Consider the following 21,649-nt stretch of genomic DNA (forward strand, 5'->3'; position numbering starts at 1 on the left):
CATCACTGTGTGTATTATCCCTGTCCTGTGACATCACAGTGTGTAATACCCCTGTACTGTGACATCACTGTGTGTATTATCCCTGTGCTGTGACATCACTGTGTGTATTATCCCTGTACTGTGACATCACTGTGTGTATTATCCCTGTACTGTGACATCTTTGTATTATCCCTGTACTGTGACATCACTGTGTGTATTATCCCTGTACTGTGACATCACTGTGTGTATTATCCCTGTACTGTGACATCTTTGTATTATCCCTGTACTGTGACATCACTGTGTGTATTATCCCTGTACTGTGACATCACTGTGTGTATTATCCTTGTACTGGGACATCACTGTGTGTATTATCCCTGTACTGGGACATCACTGTGTGTATTATCCCTGTACTGTGACATCACTGTGTGTATTATCCCTGTACTGTGACATCACTGTGTGTATTATCCCTGTACTGGGACATCACTGTGTGTATTACCCCTGTACTGGGACATCACTGTGTGTATTATCCCTGTACTGGGACATCACTGTGTGTATTATCCTTGTACTGTGACATCACTGTGTGTATTATCCTTGTACTGTGACATCACTGTGTGTATTATCCCTGTACTGTGACATCACTGTGTGTATTATCCCTGTCCTGTGACATGACAGTGTGTAATATCCCTGTACTGTGACATCACTGTGTGTATTATCTCTTTACTGTGACATCACTGTGTATTATCTCTGTACTGTGACATCACTGTGTGTTATCCCTTACTATATGTATTAGCTTTGTACTGTAATGTTACCATGTCCATTATCCGTGTATTTTATCATCACTTTATGCATTATCCCTGAATGTTGTCTTATGCTTTATTCTTGTGCTTTATTAAAAGACACATGGCATAGTGTTGAAACAATTATAATCATAAGGTTTTCAAGGGCGATTGATTAAAGTATTTTAAGCCAGAAATTGTAAAACACCAGAAGTTGTGCAAAAATATTACGACTGTCACATGAGTATCAGGGTAACTGGAGCAGGGACCTCTAACCTGGCCCTCAGACTAGGGACCCTGCCCTGTTCCTTATCTCAGAGGTAAGCTTGATGGTAGCTAGGTCTGGACCGTCACCTCCTGTCCCTGACCCAACCTCCTGTCAGAACCCTGATCTTACATCCCCTCTCCTCCACCCCAGGGGGCCGGGAACGGAGAAGCAAACCCCACAAATACTGTAAACATACACAGTGCAATCAGACACAGGGGAGAGACAACACATGCCCAGGAAGAAATACAATACAGGGAGGAAAAACTACCAACAGGGATGTTTTCACACCACACAGGAAAGCACATGACAGATCACCAGGCTCTGGATCACTACAATAAGGACCGGCATCGCAGGAGCAACGCTGAGCTATATTCGGCGAGGAGCAACTGGATCCGAAACGTTACAACAAGTAAAGACAGCTGCGAGAAGTCATAACAGTCTGAGCTACTAACAGTAGCTCACAAGCCAGCAGGAATTAACTCCTGCTGGACTGGAGAGCAGTGAAACTAAAACAGCCGATGCCCGAGTCAGGCTAAGCAACCAAGACTGCAGTTTATTTGTGAATAGAGTCCGACGCCGCCATGACCCCCAGGGAGCACAAAGCTGAATGCTGCATGACAACGATATGTGAGATTTACATGCCATTCTACATGAATATGGGCATGGCATGGGACGTGACTATACCTGTTAAGGAGAAATCCACATTTTTCGGGAAATCTACATCTTAACAGTGAATGTCTGCTGTAATCTCTGATTGAAGTTCACTGAGAGTCGTCAGAGAAATTCAGATCACACAGTTTAGCTGGTATAAATTCCTTCTTAGTGAAGGTGCACGAGTGATGTGCTTTATATTTATAAGCCTTTTTATAGAACAGTAATGGATTAATCTTTTAGCAAAATTCCTAAGTATGCCATTGGCTATCTTAAAAGCATATGCAGAAAGCCTGTGACGTTTATCCATTTTTTGGGACTTACCCCTATAGCCCCTCCTGTTTTCCGACTCCATAACTTGCAAAGTCTTTGTCACATAACTCAGTCATAAATTTAGACTTGCACAGATAACTAGTCAATGTTCTTCATTTTGTTCCCTTGTCTCACAACATCAGCTACTGACCTTGGTGTAGACATGCTTACAGTATCTTGTTACTTATATAGAAAAGAAAGCTTGGTTATAGAAAAGGCATATAGAAAAATATATTGTAGTCTCACAGTAGAAAAGCACATAGAAAAATATATTGTATTCTCAGATGCCTACCTGTCCATTTCATGATACGTTGTGTCACATTTGTGACTCGCCCCAGAAATTTACTCCATTAATCCAGCCCCCAACTAATATATTAATGCATTGGATGCATTATATTCCATGGAGTCTTCTTAAGATTGGCGTGCAATGCCCATCTTAATGAATCAGCTCCTTCATGTTTTAATCATCATTTGATCTAAATGTGTAAAAGACAGAGATAAATTGTTAAATATAAGAAAAACTAATAAAAGTCAGTAAAAACATTTCATAAATTGAGATATAATACCTCTTATTTTTGCTTGGACTATACTTTGTATGTTATCTCTCTATGCATTGTGTCGGAGCGATATTCCATTTCATCGGAAGCAGATGAAAGACTTTTTGTTTGAATTCAGACGTCATAAGTTATCAGGATGACAATGGATTCCGTACAGCATTTTGTATGATACTTTGTCATTCAACCTGTCCTCACAGTTTTAATTGTCTCATCCCCTATTATTCTCAATGCTTTTCTCTATTTCTTTTGCAAATCATTTCCCTCCCCCACGATACTGATGATAATTAGTACCTGAGACTAACAATGTAATGTATCTAATAGCTAACATTAAAGGGGTTCTCCACTATTCGGGACAACCCCTTCTTAAAAACCATATTTTCCCCCTAAGGCTGCTTTCACACATTCGGTTCTTGCAGTCAGGCACAATCCGGTGAAATGCAGATAAAACGGATCCAGCGCCGGATCAGTTTTATTCCCCATTGACTTGTATTAGCGCCGGATTGTGCCGGATCCGGTGCCATTCGGCATGTTGTATAATGGAAGCCTATGGGCGCCTGATCCGTCGTCATCCGGCATATGATGGAATCCAACGACGGATCCGTTTTTATTTTTTAACTGAGCATGCTCAGTAACATAACGGATCCGTCCAAAAACGGAAGAAACGAATAAAAAAAACCTGATGCGACGGATCCGTTTTTTCACCGGATCCGTCGCATCAGTTTTTTTGCTGGATCGTGCCTGATGGCAAAAACAGTATGTGTGAAAGCAGCCTTAGTAAAATAATAACACTCGCCTCCCACAGCTGCACTGAGGTTGGCACCAAATTTTCAAGGGCTTGCATGGCATTGTTATGCCATGTGGGCACTGCGTCCAATCAGCGGCCCACCAAGGTGCTGCTTTCCCTCAAATCTTCTTTCAGGTGGATCTCGGACGCCTGAAGGAAGAGTGAGAACTGCGCCCATCAGTGTCTGCCGATTGTCTGCAGTATTCAATTGGCATAGAAATGTCCTGCGAGCCTTGGAAAACACGGAACTAATATCACTGGAACAGTAAACAAAAAAAAACCAAAACTGACGGCACTCCCAAAATGCAGTCTGAACAGGTGCAAAACTAAACATAAGAAAAGACAGCTGCACTCTGAAATGCTAACAATGAATGTAAGAGTATAGATATGTATTACTGCTTAAGGAAATCTAGGAAAAAATTTAGATTTTTAGCATACAAAAATGGCCATTTCTATACCTGCCCAGTAACCACGTCAAGGCATATCTCGTATATTGGGAACCTTCACTGAACTGAAGCCTCTGTGGGTTAAAAATCTCCACGTGTATGGGCAGTAGGATCCTGCTACTACTACAAAATAAAATCACCTGTAGCTAATGGGGAGGGGTACATGGTCAGAGGGCAGGACTCCGTAATCTAGACAAAACAACTGATGGCACTCCCAAAATGCAGTCTGAATAGGTGCAAAACTGAACATGACATAGAATAACAAAAAAGAGACAGTTGCACTCAAATGCTAAATCATGCAAACCATGAATTTAAGAATAGAGACATGCATTACTGCGTAAGAAAATCTAGGAAAAATTTAGATATTTAGCATACAAAAATGGCCATTTCTATATCTGCCCAGTAGCCACATCAAGGCATATCTCGTATATTGGGAACCTTCACTGAACTGAAGCCTCTGTGGGTTAAAAACCTCCACGTGTATGGGCAGTAGGAACCTGCTAGTACAGAATAAAGTCACCTGTGGCTAATGGGGAAAGATGCATAGTCAGAGAGCATGACTCTATAATCTAGACAAAAAAAAAAAAAAACTGATGGCACTCCCAAAATGCAGTCTGAACAGGTGCAAAACTGAACGGGACATAGAATTTAAAAAAAACAAAAACACAGTTGTACTCTGAAATGCTAAAACATGCAAACAATGAATGCAAGAAAATAGATATGCATTACTGATTAAGGAAATGTAGGAAAAATTGAATGTTTAGCATACAAAAATGGCCTCTTCTATATCACTGGAACAGTGTCAGTATGGGAAGTGACACACTTGCTCATCTTGTCAGTGTTTAAGGGGCTTGCCCTGTTACAACTGAAACAGACAATTTCTGTGCCAGAACAGTATATGTCCCGGTCACGCCGGGAGCGAGAGGACTCCTGGTGAGTGACAACACAAATGGAAAATGGAAAACCAGGGAAGAACTACAACAGAGGGCCTGGTTTTTGGGAGAGGGGAGCAGGGTCACCGCCGAACACTCATCTGAGTGTAATCCCTGCACTCCCTAATTTCCCTAGACAGGTCCTTCCCCACATGCGAAGTTGTGCCTCACTGGCACTGAATTCCCTTTGCTTAGTGAAGGTCAGCGAGATGTTAGTCTTGCCACTGCAATAGGACAGCACAAGGAAGGCAAGAGAAATAGGAGGGGAAAGACACAACAAATAACACTCCACAGCTTCTCCAGCAATAACTTCTCAGCTGCAACTGAATCAACACCTCAGCTTCTCCATAAACTGGCTACTTAAAAGAGGACAGCATAGATATGAGCAATAGGCAGCATAGTGAGGAGTGGATATTTATAGCAGCAAGAAGTGGATACAGCTACCTGCTAAATCACTGCAGGATAGGAAGAAACCTCAACCCCTTCAGCCCCCCATGGAATTAAATGAACTCCAACTCAGGATAAAACAATGAGCAGACACTAAAAAGAATCTGCAATCAACTAAACGCTGTGACCTTTTAATCCCAGATCCACTCGCTATCACATCAGGCCGTGACACACTCATGACAGTCGCCTTTTCAGTCCAGTAGCTCATAATAGTGCACAAATCCAGCTGTTTTGGAGATAGAAATGGGCCCTCTTACCTCTTGGACCTCTATGTGGCTGCCCAGGTTGCACCAAAGACATGTCAACCTTGAACTGTAGCATTCTTTACAGACTCCTCTGAAGCTTCCCCCTTTGTTAGGACACTTTTGGGAAGTTCTTGTGTCTCTGGCAAAGCTTTTTTCTCCCTTGTGTAGAAGAGAACCTCTATAGACCATGTGGCTTCAGCCACACACTGACTCACTCCCTGCTACCAGCTTTTTATATATATATATTTTTTTTTATTTTGTATTTTTTTCCAATTATTAGTGGCAAACGGTATTACTACAGTATTAACTCATATATTGATTTCCATACAGATATTATGTACGCGATGTTCTATGGCCACATACTAACAAAATGTATGTATGTATGTATGTATGTATGTATGTATGTATGTATGTATGTATGTATGAGCCTTTATGTACATATTATTGAAATAAAAAAATATTTGCAAGATATTAGAGAAATCAGGAGGAGAAATCTGCATTTATAAATATAGGTAGGTGATTTGATAACCCCCCAGTAGGATTTTACAGGGCACAAGTGGTAACTAAGTACTCCCCACTTGGTGAAAAACTGCAAGTGGGTCTGTACATCCAATGTAGTGTTTATTGCCCCACAGCATTTTCAGCAGTGTGAACATGTTCTCCTCGATTCTGAATCCACTCCACAATTTCATACATGCAAATTTTATTTGCACGAGTGTAAAGAAACAGCTCAGTAAACACAGCATGTGCATTAGAATAGCGCCATTATAATTATTGATTTTCATGATCTAATTTTATAAACGTGTACTGTAGGGGAAAGAAAATACTAAAAAAAAACAACAACATCTCAACCCCCTTTGAGACTTGGGCATTTTTACTTTAGAATCTTCTGTATTTTCCTTCTTGCGATCAAAGGACAGACTTTTTTTTATTATCATTTTTCATAGAGTAAAATAAGAAATTGATATTTTGCAGGTCACATTAGATGTTTTGAATGACACCAATCAATGGAATTGTAGCAGGTGTTTTAACCTACTCGTTGCCGGGCCGGGGGTGCAGATCCTCTGCGTCGTCACAAGGTGGCCTGGCTCGGTTCCGTTACCCCGAAGCGTACAGGAAGGAGGATTGGAGGTAGTAGTTGGAGGTCTATTAGGATCGTGACGCCACCTGTGGTTTGCGGCCATGGATGGGGACCGCCGCTGCAGGGTCTCTTACCGGGGAAGATGTTAAATGCAGCCGGGATGGTGTCGCTCCCCACAGGCGAAGCGGGATTACCCTGGGAGGATGGCGGGGGTAGTGGTAGTCCCCGTTGGCGCCTCAGCGTTGAGCCTCGGCACCGGTTAAAGGAGAGACAGAGGCAAGGGCTGTGATTCCAAGTCTTTTTACTCACAGGTTGTTCAAGCGCTGCCCCAGAGTACCGTCCTCTGCCACGATGGGCTCCAGCCAATGCTGAATAGTCAGCGATCACCGCCAGTGGCCGTGAAAGTCTGTTAGTCAAGTGTCCCTCAGTTGCTATCTGGAATCCAGGCCAAGCCTCCTGCTCCAAGCCACGGGCCCACGAGGAGAGGAACACTAACTCCTGTTATCAGTGCTAGATGTTATCCCAAGCTGTGCCCAGGAAAGTTCTGTCTAAAGTGTGATGGTTGCGCCCACTTCTACCCCATGTGGTGCACGCCCCCAGTGATTGTCCTAGAGACTGGGAAAGTCCCATGCTTTGTGATGGCTGGCTCCCCTATCTGTCCTAGTCCCACCCCCTGTGAGTAAGTACCTGCTGTTTGTGTGCATTTTGGGAAGGCACCAGCATGTTAACCCCCTCCTTACCCGTTATAGATATTACCCCTGAAAAGTGGTGTAATACCTTGTGGCGCCTGAAACCCAAAAGGTGCCACACAATCATATAATCTACTGAAAATGAAATTGCAAAAACATATTATAGCTACAAAGTATACAGTGTGTCCACCCATATCCTGTCCACCGCCATTAACTTGAGAACGGCGGCAGCTATAGGCATAGAAGTGGTGTCTAGGTATAGTAAAGTAACGGAGTTAGCATTTTTACCTCAAAAACGGAACGAGAGAGAAAAAAGGAAATTACAAAGTTGTAGGGAATCAATTCAATAGTTATCGAATCGAAAGGTGTCGATTCGTATTGAATTGATGATGCCCTACAACTTTGTAATTCACTTTTTTTTCTCTCTATCTCGTTCCGTTTTCGAGATAAAATGCTAACTCCGTTGTTTACCACCAGGTGGCGCTATAGGTGGTTTCATTGTGTAGCGCATGGCTACTTTACTATACCTAGACACCACTTCTATGTCTATAGCTGCCGCCATTCTCAAGTTAATGGCGGTGGACAGGATATGGGTGGACACACTGTATAAATACTCCCACAAATACAGTGTATATTTAATGTCCTCTAAATAACTCAACACAGCCATTTAGGTCTAAACCGCTGGCAACAAAAGTGAGAACACCCCTAAGTGAAAATGGCCAAATTGTGCCCAAAGTGTCAATATTCTGTGTGGCCACCATTATTTTCAAGCACTGCTTTAACTCTCTTGTGCATGGAGTTCACTAGAGCTTCATGAGAGCCGCTGGATCCTCTTCCACACTCCATGACAACATCACCTTTACCCTAAGTTGTTGTTTATCAAGGCAGTGGTAGTCTTGGAGGGGTTTGTTGTTGTTATGTTGGCATATGGAGAAAAGGGGTCATGCTCTGCTTCAGTATGTCACAGTACATGTTAGCATTCATGGTTCCTTCATTGAACTGTAGCTCCCTACAGCCATCAGTACTCATTCAGCCCCAAATTGTGACACTCCCACCACCATGCCTGACTGTAGGCAGGACACACTTGTCTTTGTCCTCTTCACCTGGTTCCCACCACACACGCTTGACACCATCTGCATCAAATAAATTTATTGTGGTCTCATGAGATCACACAGGACGGTTCCAGTAAGCCATGTCCTTAGTCTGCTATTCTTCGACAAACAGTTTGCTGACTTTCTTGTGGTTCAGCTTTGGAAGAGGCTTCCTTCTGGGACAACAGCCATGCAGACCAATGTGATGCAGTATGTGGTATATGGTCTGAGCACTGACAGGTGGACCCCTCACCCCTGTAACCTCTGCAGCAATACTTGTAGCACTGATACATTTTAAAAAGACAACCTCTGGATATAACACTGAGCACGTGCAAGTACTTTGGTTGACCATGACGAGGCCTACTGTGAGTAAAACCTGTCTTGTTAAACCGCTGTATGGCCTTAGGCACCGTGCTTCAGCTCAGTGTCAGGGTGTTGGCAATCTTCTTATAGACTCGGCCATCTTTATGTAGAGCAACATTTTTTTTTTTCAGATCTTCAGAGAATTATTTGCCAGAGTGAGAGAGAGTGTGTGGGCAATAACACCGAATGTTACACATCTGCTCCCCAGTCACACCTAAGACCTTGTAACACTAATGAGTCACATGACATTGGGAGAGAAATTGGCTAATTGGGCACATTTGGCCATTTTCACTTAGGGGTGTACTCAATGTTGTTGCCAGCGGTTTAGACATTAATGGCTCTGTGTTGATATTTAAAGGGCACCAAATTTACACTGTTATACAAGCTGCATTAATGGAGAAGTATGAGTGCTGCCATTTTTATTGATACCATTTTGGGTATAATATTATATATATATATATATATATATATATATATATATATATATATATATATATATATATATATATATATATTACACCCAAAATGGTATCAATAAAAATGGCAGCACTCATACTTCTCCATTAATATAAAAATTAAAATATTACAGGTATTTTTTTCCACTATTTAAAAAAAAACAAAAAAAAAAACGGAAAAAAACAAAGTGTGGTCATTTTTATAGCACAATGAATTCCTTTAAAAGAAAACTCAAAAATACATTGCAGAATTTTTTTGCAATTTCTCTGCAGTCGGGAGTACATTATATGATAAAATAATTGGTCCCAATCAAAACTACAATTCATCCCACAAAAAACAAGCCCTCAAACAGCTAGGTCCTCTCCATTCCACTAATGAGCTTAGACAAAACTCCTCTATAATCAGAATTTCCCAGTTCCATCTCTAGGCCTTCTCTCGTGCTTCTCCATTTTCTGGAATGCGCTACCCCAGACAATCCAATTAACTTCCAGTATCTACAGTTTCAAACGTGTAAGTTTGAGAACAGGGCCCCCATTCTTCTTGGTATGTGTTGAACAATGTGGAACTGTTTAAAGCCTTATCTTGTCTGTACAAGTTGCTCCTCATTTGTAAAATCGCTGTGGAATATGTTGGTGCTATAAAATAAATATTTATCATCATCAGTAGGTCAATGAAAAAAGAAAAAAAAGTTAAGATTCTTGGAAGAAGAGGAGGAAAAAAAAAAAACAAGGTGCAAAAAAAAAAAAAAAAATAATAATAATAATGGAAACTCACCCACCTATAAATAGGTTAAAGGGAACATGTCACTTGTCATAAATATGTACCTTTCTGTACCTGCTCTAAATGTCACTGTTCTCCTGCATCCGGTGTTGGTTTTCTTTTATTCCTGCTATGTTTTGTTCCTGAGATATGGCCCCTTCTTCTTTATATGTAAATTTACTTTAGGTGGGCGTGGTCTTCAACACTTCTCTGTGGGCGTTTTCATGGGACCACTGCCAGTTGTAAAAAAAGAGAGAATTATATACAGGGAAGAGAGGGTCATATCTCAGGAACGGAGAGGCGCAGGAACAAAAGAAAAACATCACCGGATTCAGGAGAACAGCGGCATTTACATTGAGGCAAATGACAGATGTTCTTTACTACACTTGAATAATTAGGCATTTTAGGTGCCAGAACATTGTTTTAAATTATGAGAACTTTTCATTTTATTCACAGTAAAAATAAGACTTGGTCACACATATGGACCATTTCTTTATAAGCTACTTAATCGTCACATTTTACAGCATTGTTAGATTATCTGAAAATAAAAGATCTTTGAGCAACCTTGCAGATGAGGACATTCTTTATTAAGCAGCTCTTAGAGATTAATGACCTAGAAGCCTTGTATTCTAGTGTTCAAGTGTAAAAGTTTGTATCCTGCATAGGACTTCTGCTGTTTTCCAATTTTTCATTCTGTTCTAAAGTAGAACACAATGCCATATTAATAAGCCATTAAATGCCACATAAAAGAGACAACTTGAACAAAAACAGAAAAATAAGTGCTCTGGGTCTTCCTGACCCGTTGTTTGTGTTTTTGCTTCTTGCTGATGTTTTATGGATTGAGAAGGCAGATTTGTGTAATTGATATCTCCAACTAGCCATTGTGACTCAATACAAAAAGGGATGGTTCATGGCGGGCAGCCTTATTAAAGGGATTGCACACTTTATTATCTTTTAACAAAATGTGTTGAGAACATGATTTTATGGTGCTGCTTACTAATAGACATGCACTACAGGTTCTCCTCCATTGTCTGTCTTCAGTGAGACAGCATGTGACCCATAATTGTGCATCAACGTTCTTCAATTAAGTCCAGATTTAGTGCCAGGTCATCAGGGGAACAAACGTGAGCCCAGCAGAGTAGGCCTGTGTTGTCTGCAAGGGAATCATTTGGAAATGCATTGAGCCCAGAGGAATCTGAATCCTGTATACCACTGTCCAAGTAACCCAAAGAGCGAACGGACGACTTTGTCGGAAGAACCCAAAAGACCAAATATTGAACACTGTCACCAGAAAAAGAACAATCTATGTGGTCAAGCATCAAAGATTGGACATCAAGAATCAAGGACTGAGAAATGGGCATTTGTTCCAAAGCAGTATTCAAGTGAGCCGGGGCTTTTTTTTTTTCCTTTTTTTTACCCTAAGCCGAACTTGAATCCTAGCCTTTACTCTAGCCTTAACTCCAAGCCTAAAAAAGGGAAAAAAATTAATCCCCTCTACATAGAATTTGGTGCCTGGGACAACCGACCCTTTTGTTCCCAAACACTACGCCACTGTTCTAGGCTACTGTTTTCAGCTATGTGCAGAGGTAGTAACTAACTCTTAGTAAGGGGAGAACATATTGACTTGACCTAACAGATGGCAGTTACCATTCTACCGTGTTTCCCCAATAGTAAGACACCCCTGATAGTAAGACGTAGTGGGGGTTTTTGGGGGGGGGGGGGGGGGGGTGTCGGCTAATGCAAGACGTACCCCAAAGTAAGACATAGTAAACGGAAAGCGGTTACTGGCCGAGCGCCCAGCTGAGTGCCCTGACACGCCGGCGGCCGAGCGCCCTGACATGCCGGCGGCCGAGTGCCCAGTTCTTCTTTACAGTACCGGCCGAGCGCCCAGCTGAGCGCCCTGACACTCCGGCGGCCAAGCGCCCAGCTGAAAGCCGTCACATGCCGGCGGTCGGGCGCCCAGCCGAGCGCCCTGACATGCCGGCGGCTGAGCGCCCAGCTGAGCGCCCCAACATGCCGGTGGCCGAGCGCCCAGCTGAGCGCCCTGACATGCCGGCTGCCGAGCGCCCAGTTCTTCTTTACAGTACCGGCCAAGCGCCCAGCCGAGCACCCTGACATGCCGGCGGCCGAGCGCCCAGCTGAGCGCCCTGACATGCCGGCGGCCGAGCGCCCAGTTCTTCTTCACAGTACCGGCCAAGCGCCCAGCTAAGCACCCTGACATGCCGGCGGCCGAGCGCCCAGTTCTTCTTTACAGTACCGGCCGAGCGCCCAGCTGAGAACCCTGACACGCCCAGCTGAGCGCCCTGACATGCCGGCGGCCGAGCGCTCAGCTGAGAGCTGTCACATGCCGGCGGTCGGGCGCTCAGCCGAACGCTCGGCCACCGAGAAATGTTGCAGTAATGTTGTCCGTGGTCCATCAGGACCACGGACAACATACAAAAACACGCAGCCTCAGTGCCCTCATGTGCAGCAATCGCGGCAAGTCCCCATACGGTACATTGCATGGAGACTTGCTGCGATTGCTGTGGGATTTTTTCCAATATAAGACATACCCCGAAAGTAAGACATAGTGTGACTTTTGGGAGTAAAAAGAATGTAAGACACTGTCTTACTTTCAGGGAAACACGGTAATGAGCACCAAACTAAGGCCAAGGTTAATAAAGATTGGCAAGTAGCTTTTTTTTTTTTTTTTTTTTAACAATATGCTCAGAATAGGTTAAGAAAGAGCAATATGAACTTCATTGATTCCACATTATCCCTGATGCTGCCCAAGTCACCATGCCATTCTCCATTTCGAATATAAATATGAAATGTTACCACTGCATCCAGTGATTGATGCAGGGATGTCGTGTGACTGCTGCAGCCAAACGGTCACTGCAGTCATGGGGACTGGGTAGCATCCAACTGGAAGGATGGAAGTTCGGTGAGGTAGCCATGGTTCCTTTTATCATTGTAGACAGATTTACTTACCCTTTGATTTATTATGTAAAGATTAATGTACAGTGGAACAATCCGTTCTGGGAGTGTGCTTGTAAACAAAGTTACTTGTCTAACAAAGCAAGATTTCCCATAAGAAATCATTGGAATGCAGACAATTCATTCCACAACAACTTGTTCAATGTCCCATCCCAAACACAAATTATACTCCCCTTACTTTCCATTCCATCGCTGGCCTCCCGATTCTTGTAGTTCGCCGGTACAGGATGTGTATCAGGTAACCATCGCGACCAATGAAGACTTTCCGCTACCAGCACACTGACGTCAAAAGGCATGAGCCGCTTGCCTCTGATTGGTCAGCGTGCTGCCTTTGAGTAGCGGCTGACAGCGGAAGCTCTGGCATCGGTCGCGATAGTTACCTGATACACATCCTGTAGCAATTCCAAAAATAGACAGGCCAGAGTTACATTTGCTGAAAAACACCTCATGAAGCCAGCTCAGTTCTGGAAAAGTATTCTATGGACAGATGAGACAAAGATCAACCTGTACCAGAATGATGGGAAGAAAAAAGTTTGGAGAAGAAAGGGAACGGCACATGATCCAAGGCACACCACATCCTCTGTAAAACATGGTGGAGGCAACGTGATGGCATGGGCGTGCATGGCTTTCAATGGCACTGGGTCACTTGTGTTTATTGAGGACATAACAGCAGACAAGAGTAGCCGGATGAATTCTGAAGTGTACCGGGATATACTTTCAGCCCAGATTCAGCCAAATGCCGCAAAGTTGATCGGACGGCGCTTCATAGTACAGATGGACAATGACCCCAAGCATACAGCCAAAGCTACCCAGGAGTTCATGAGTGCAAAAAAGTGGAACATTCTGCAATGGCCAAGTCAATCACCAGATCTTAACCCAATTGAGCATGCATTTCACTTGCTCAAATCCAGACTTAAGACGGAAAGACCCACAAACAAGCAAGACCTGAAGGCTGCGGCTGTAAAGGCCTAGCAAAGCATTAAGAAGGAGGAAACCCAGCATTTGGTGATGTCCATGGGTTCCAGACTTAAGGCAGTGATTGCCTCCAAAGGATTCGCAACAAAATATTGAAAATAAAAATATTTTGTTTGGGTTTGGTTTATTTGTCCACTTACTTTTGACCTCCTAAAATGTGGAGTGTTTGTAAAGAAATGTGTACAATTCCTACAATTTCTATCAGATATTTTTGTTCAAACCTTCAAATTAAACGTTACAATCTGCACTTGAATTCTGTTGTAGAGGTTTCATTTCAAATCCAATGTGGTGGCATGCAGAGCCCAACTCGCGAAAATTGTGTCACTGTCCAAATATTTCTGGACCTAACTGTAATAAATAAAATATATATATATATATAATATCTCGCCCTGTACAAGCCAGGTCATCACAGAACTACACCAACACACCCCGGTTAGGCACACCGAAGTCAAACACAAAATCCTTGTTGCCTTCCAGGGGCTGATGTCCACACCAGGGGGTGGGCCAGGCGGTTGGTCCCGCCCACCGAGGAGTTCACAGTCCTGGAGGCAGGAAGAGCAGTTCAGTTGAGAGAATAGTTTGGAGAGAGTTGGAGAGAGGAAGTAAAGTGGTAGAGGAGCAGTCTGACGGCGTCTGGGTGTGTGGCCCGAACGGTACAGCAAGGTTGGCAGACGGTGGTGACCGTCTGCAGGAGAGGCCGATTGAAGCAAACCGTGGACGGGCGGTGGCCCGGATCGGAGAGTGAAGAGAAGCCAGCACCATCCGGCAGGGCTTACGGACCCCGACAAGGCTAGGAGTCGCCGTTAAATTTGTCAAATCCGTTAGCGAAGGGAACCTCCGGGGTTTCCCAGCAATCAAGTCCCGATTGAAGGCAACCGCTCAAACCGTGAAGGGAAACACAGTCACCGCCAAGGCTACAGTTCCCACGGCCAGAGCCTGTGGGCAAAAGGGGCTCCCTCAGCATCCATCCACGCTGGGGAGCGGGTTACCGGTGGGAATCCATTGGAACCGTAACACAACACAGGTGCAGGGAAAGGAAGTCACCATCAACCTGCCGGGAGGAGAAACACCGCAGCAGTCTGTGGGACCCATCCATCCAGCCGTTTTACCGGAGACTTTGCATTCGTCATTGGCTGAGTGAGTACCACCGTGCCGTGCGGCACAGCGCTGCCCCCGCGACCCTGCACCTCACCAGGCCCCGTAACCCGCCTGCCATTCATCCCTACCCCTCACCGGGCCCCGGGACAACCAACCCCCTACCCACGGAGGGGAGAACCAACATCCAAGCTGCTCCCTGTCATCACTCCCGGGATCCCCGTCAAGAGCAGCGGTGGCGTCACGGACAATATCCCTAAACCAAACCACCCCCCTTTCACTCACGGGCGAGGAGCGCCGCTCGAGTCCCCGGGATCCGGCCCACCGCTCGAGCCACCACCGAGCAGCAGCCGGACCCGAGCAGTGGGTGAGCGTAGCGTCCCCTCCTCCGCCCGCGACAGTATGTATGTGTGTGTGTATATATGTGTATGTGTATGTGTATGTGTATGTGTATGTGTATGTGTATGTGTATGTGTATGTGTATGTGTATGTGTATGTGTGTGTGTGTGTGTATATATATGTGTGTATGTGTGTATGTGTGTACGTACTGCAAGAGTGGGTCAGTGCGCGGTGAAAGTACTGAATCGGAAGTGTGTGCGGTGAGTATTTGTTCGTACAGCAAAGCACGCTCGTAAACTGAGTTACAAATTTACAGTAAGCTTTGCTTGTACAGCAAAATACTCGCAAACCAAGTTACTCGTAAACCGAGGTTCCACTGTGAGAACAAGGAGAACAACAACGGAGTGTGTTGCAAAATTAAACAATTTATTAACAAGGACTGGCACAAGAAAGGATAAGCGGCGGCATCAAAGACATGTGTGTGACAAAGAATGTATGGGAGATGTTACAACATACAGAATAATTTCAATGGGCCACCTTAATTAGACATGAGTAACTGTTAAAATGGTAACAACAATTATATGTATGTGACAGGAACACATATGCAAGGACAAGCAGATGCAAAAAAACGGAGGAAAAAATTATCATAAGCACAGGTTATGTGCCCCCTATTAAATCATGCATCAGAATTGACCAAGGCCATAAGCATAATGCCCATAATATGTAGCATGTGTAAGAATGGAAACACATGTGCACATGGAAAATTCAAAAATAGGTGATGTAATAATACAATTAAGTATGAGTCAAACCAAAGTCATGGATTATAGATGCAGTGAAACAACACAGCGTCGGCATCACATATATGCATAGCACAAGCAAAATGCTGTATTAGGCATAGAAATTGCATATGCATAGTGAAAACAGGTGGCAATCACATTGAGCCTAAGTCAGGCATGTAATGAAAAAGCAATGGGCGCTGACCCAAATAGGAAGCATACCCATAAGGCACACACAGCCAGTGAGTGGCAGCAAAGAGGTCCCCCTGGAGACCCCGACGTATACGTTTCACGATCCTGTAAGTGTGATCATTTCATCAGGGGGATGAAATGATCACACTTACAGGATCGTGAAACGTATACGTCGGGGTCTCCAGGGGGACCTCTTTGCTGCCACTCACTGGCTGTGTGTGCCTTATGGGTATGCTTCCTATTTGGGTCAGCGCCCATTGCTTTTTCATTACATGCCTGACTTAGGCTCAATGTGATTGCCACCTGTTTTCACTATGCATATGCAATTTCTATGCCTAATACAGCATTTTGCTTGTGCTATGCATATATGTGATGCCGACGCGGTGTTGTTTCACTGCATCTATAATCCATGACTTTGGTTTGACTCATACTTAATTGTATTATTACATCACCTATTTTTGAATTTTCCATGTGCACATGTGTTTCCATTCTTACACATGCTACATATTATGGGCATTATGCTTATGGCCTTGGTCAATTCTGATGCATGATTTAATAGGGGGCACATAACCTGTGCTTATGATAATTTTTTCCTCCGTTTTTTTGCATCTGCTTGTCCTTGCATATGTGTTCCTGTCACATACATATAATTGTTGTTACCATTTTAACAGTCACTCATGTCTAATTAAGGTGGCCCATTGAAATTATTCTGTATGTTGTAACATCTCCCATACATTCTTTGTCACACACATGTCTTTGATGCCGCCGCTTATCCTTTCTTGTGCCAGTCCTTGTTAATAAATTGTTTAATTTTGCAACACACTCCGTTGTTGTTCTCCTTGTTCTCATAGGTCTAGAGTGTGCCATGTAGGAAGGTGTATCATGCTGCCCCTCTCCTATTTATATTGTGTGGTCTTTTGCCTTCTAATACGAGGTTCCACTGTATTGTTGTATAGATTTGCTTTACGCCGACTCATTTTTCTTTTTCAGATATGCAATACATTTCAGGCAATTAGAAATTTGTTCCCTGGATCAGGTATAGATGTTTCAGCTAGGTACCAGGCGGTAATGAGCATGAGCTTGGTATCTTGTTTTTAGAAGAAAGAGATGTCGGCGGGTGAAGCAAACAGTGCAGATTAAATCCCCAAATTTCAAAAGTGCCTTTGAACCTGTGCACTGATTTGGGGAAAACAGACTGCGCTATAGCTAGGCTGCGTCTCAAAGTAAATGTCCTTATTCCTGTAAAGACGAGAGAAAGCGAGAAGTGCAATTGTAGCTCCGGAGGATTGCTGTGTGTGGGCGTAGGTGCATGGCACTGGTTAAATAAGAGACGCACACCACACAGGGCAAGCCATGGTGTAACATATTTAAAATTAAATTGGGCAATACGAGTATTTCCTGTTTGTTACAACATCGGTGACTTCTCAGCCGGCGAGAACCTTCAGTTTTCAGAATTGATTTCCTGATTGTCTTGTGCTTTGAGAGTAGCTCAGAAATGCAGCTGATATTAGAACATCAACGAAATTAAAAGCTCTGAATAGGAGAAAAAAAAAAAAAATATCTACCGTCTATTCATTACCTGTCAGATCATATTCCTGCGCAGCGTTAATCTTATGATACTCCTTGGAGATCGAAGAGCTTTGATTTACTGCCATTTTATGGCGAGAAGCAGCAGTCTATGAATCTAGTAAAACACTGAGAGGTCTATTATAAAAAGGAGTCAAAGAAAAAAAATATATATATATATTATATATAAAAACAAGTTTACATTTTTAATCATATCAATACATATCAGTTCAAAAAGAAGAGACTTTCAAACATTTTTTTTTCTTCTAAACCATAACTTTGAGGATTTTTTTGAAATTAATAAATTGGTAAACGAGGAAATGTGGATGAGTCATTATATATATATATATATATATATATATATATATATATATATATATATATATATATATATATATATATATATATATATATATATATATATATATATATAAAAAAATTTTGTCTATGTTTTTAACTATATACTAAAGGCCGCTTTACATGCAGCGACATCGCTAACGAGATCGTTGGGGTCACGGAATTTGTGACGGCCTCATCAGCGACGTTGTTGCGTGTGAAACGTACGAACGACCGCTAATGATCCGGAAAGTGTCCAAAACCTTTGGTTGTTGACACGTCGGTCGTTTCCCAAAAATTGTTGCTTGTTTGGTATGCAGGTTGTTACTTGTTCCTGAGGCAGCACACATCGCTACATGTGACACCCCGGGAACGACGAACAACAACGTACCTGCGTCCTCCGGCAACGAGGTGGGAGTGACGTTCATGCGGCTACTTCGCCCCTCTGCTTCTATTGGTGGCCCGCTGTGTGACGTCGCTGTGACGCTGCACGAACCTCCCCCTTAAAAAAAAAGGAGAGGTTGTTCGCCGGCCACAGTGATGTCGTTAGGCAGGTAAGTTGGTGTGACGCGTACCGGCGATATTGTTCGCCATGGGCAGCGATTTGCCCATGACGCACAAACGACGGGGGTGGGTGTGATCAGTAGCGCATGTAAAGCGGCCTTTAGAGTTAGACTCCTCTCCATTACTATCAGACACCCCCATCACTAACTCCTGGGTTTATTGCCAGGTGTCATTTCACAGCTGACATCGACCCCACAAGAATTACCCAGATTGCCATCATACCAGGGCAACGGGAAGAAGCAGGCGAAGCACCAGAATTGGCGCATCTAATAGATGTGTCACTTCTGCGGCAGCTGCAGGCTGCAATTTTTAGGCTGGCAGGGGCCAAATGGCCATGAACCTTCACAGCATGATAATTTAAGCCCCCAGCTGTCTGCTTTACCTTGGCTGGTTATCAAAAATAGGAGGGACCTACGTGTCATTTTTTTTTTTATTTAGGTTTCACAGTAACCTACAGGCATCTTCTGCATGCCAAAAAGCTTGTTGATAAGGCTGCAGTGCAGCTTTTCAACAAACTTTATTAGCATATGAACAGCACCCAAACTTTTAAAATAAAAAAAAAAAAAAAGTACTCGAGCCCCAGACACCAGTCCAGTGTGAACCCCGAATGTTACCATTCGAGTTTGCTTATTCCTAAACATTACTAATCTTGTCATCTAAATAATTAATTTGCAAGTTGATTAATAGCAGACCTTCTGTACTGAACTTCGGGGTTACCACTTATAAGCGTTTACCATATAAGTCAATTAATTTTAGATTTTTTTATTTTTAATGATGGAACATTTGTGAACAGAATACTAAATTATTTTTTTTTTTAAAATTGGAGGAAAAAAAAAAAAAAAAAAAAAAAAAAAGAGTGATTCGATTTTTTCCCCCCACATCATTATTTTTTTTTTTTCACTTTGATTTTATTTTTTAGTTCCTATATGGGATTTTAACCAGTGATTCTTTGATTGCTTACATTATTGCAGTATACAGTGAACATCCTGATCTCCTATGAGCCTCACAGGAGCACCATGGCAACTCAATGGTGCCCTGCATTTGCATCACAGGCTGGCGATGGGAGTTTGTGTGTGCGAGTACCAGCGATGATACCAAAATGTTGATTTTTTTTTTTATTTTTAACTGATAAATGGGGGGGGGGGGATTATTTTATTTAAAAAAAAAAACAAAACAAAATCTATAAATATTTGTAGACTTAGTTCCACTAGCTTAAAGTATATATTGTAAAACCACAAAATTTAACCCTTCGTGACATTACCAGTTTCTGGAAATCATGGTGATCTATGAACGCCGGCTGCAGGCTGGCTCTCACAGGAGATTCGTAATAACAGGCACTGGGGTCTTCAGAAGACCATCGGCTGTCATGGCAACCCATCAGCGCCCCACGGTCATCATAAGTGCACAAATAGGCACACACCCCCTGCTGGTGAAGCTGATTGAAGCACTTAACATGTTGTTAACAGTCATGGGCAGACCCATGCTCCTCCCTTTGCTCTTAGAGGCAGGTGATGGCTGAATACTTCAGCCATCACCTGCCGGGAAAGATGCAGGCTCGGCCTATGAGCCTGCATCAAAGGCTGGGACACAGCACATGACATAAGTGTGGCACCCCTGGGCTTCATTCAGGCGCCACAGGGTAATACACCACTCTTCAGTGGTAATATCTGTCCCGGGTCAAGAGGGGGGGGGGGGGGGGGTAGCCTGCCACTGCCTTCACAAAACACACATAAAACAGTACGGTGCTTAGTCACAGGGGGATTGGACTAGAGCAGAGAGGGGAGCCAGCCATCACAAAGCATGGGACTTCCCCAGTTGCTAGGACAACCACTGGGGGGCGGACACCACATGCGGTAGAAGTAGGCGCAACCCTCACACTTTAGACAGAACCTTCCTGGGAACAGCTTGGGATAACATCTAGCACTGACAACTGGAGTTAGTGTTCCTCTCTCTTTGTGGGCCCGTGGCTTGGAGTAGGAGGCTCGGCCCCGGTTCCGGATAGCAACCGATGGACACTTCACTAACAGTGTTTCACGGGCACCAGCGGTGACCACTGACCGATCCAGGATCGGCTGGAGCCCATCGTGGCAAAGGACAGTACTCTGGGGCAGCGCCTGAACTACCAGTGAGTAAAAAGACTTGGAACCACAGCCCCTGCTTTAACCGACACCCAGTGCTGAGGTGCCAACGGGGACTACCACCACCCCCGCCCTCCTCCCCCAGGGTAATCCCGCTCCGCTTTCAGGGAGCGACACCATTTCGGCTGCACCCCAACATCTGACCCGGCGAGAGACCCTGCAGCGACGGCACATCCCTGGCCGCGTACCACAGGTGGCATCACAATCACCTTAAAAGATTTTCCTAAACCTCCAACTACCAACTCCATCCTTCCTGCCACCCTCCAATCCTCCTTCCTGTATGCCTCGGGGCAACGGAAATCGGGCAAGGCCACCCAGTAGATGCAGAGGATCTGCACCCCTGGCCTGGCTATGAGTAGATCAAAACACCTGCCCCGTGGGGCGCTACAATAAGTGTATGTCATATGCCGTAAAGGGATTAAGGAGTTAACAAAAGTGGCCAGAACTCAGCTCCATTTGGTACAATTAGAAGCAGGTGCTGAGTGTGTTACACAGCCAGCATCTGACAGGAAATATGCAGGCTCAGCTCCTGAGCCTGAATCAAAGATGGAGTAATAGTATGCTATTTGTCTGGAAGTACATTTTGGTACGCATCATGTTGAGATGGTTTTTGGGTCAGTGGCATTTGTTTATCCTCCGGTTATAAATTTTTTTTTTTAGCCCTTTTAAATTTTGACTCTGCTACATGCTACAGAACTTGAAACTTCGCCAAAAAAAGCTTGAAGAAATAGTTAAACTCATGGATAAAAAACAAAAAAAAAACAAAAAAACAAAAACAGTTGTAGAAAGAGGCATTATTGAGGGGAATGTTCTTTTAATTGAAGAAAAACCAAACACTTCACTATGTGGCTTCGTT

Source organism: Anomaloglossus baeobatrachus, chromosome 7, assembly GCF_048569485.1.
Source record: "Anomaloglossus baeobatrachus isolate aAnoBae1 chromosome 7, aAnoBae1.hap1, whole genome shotgun sequence".
NCBI lineage: Eukaryota > Metazoa > Chordata > Amphibia > Anura > Aromobatidae > Anomaloglossus > Anomaloglossus baeobatrachus.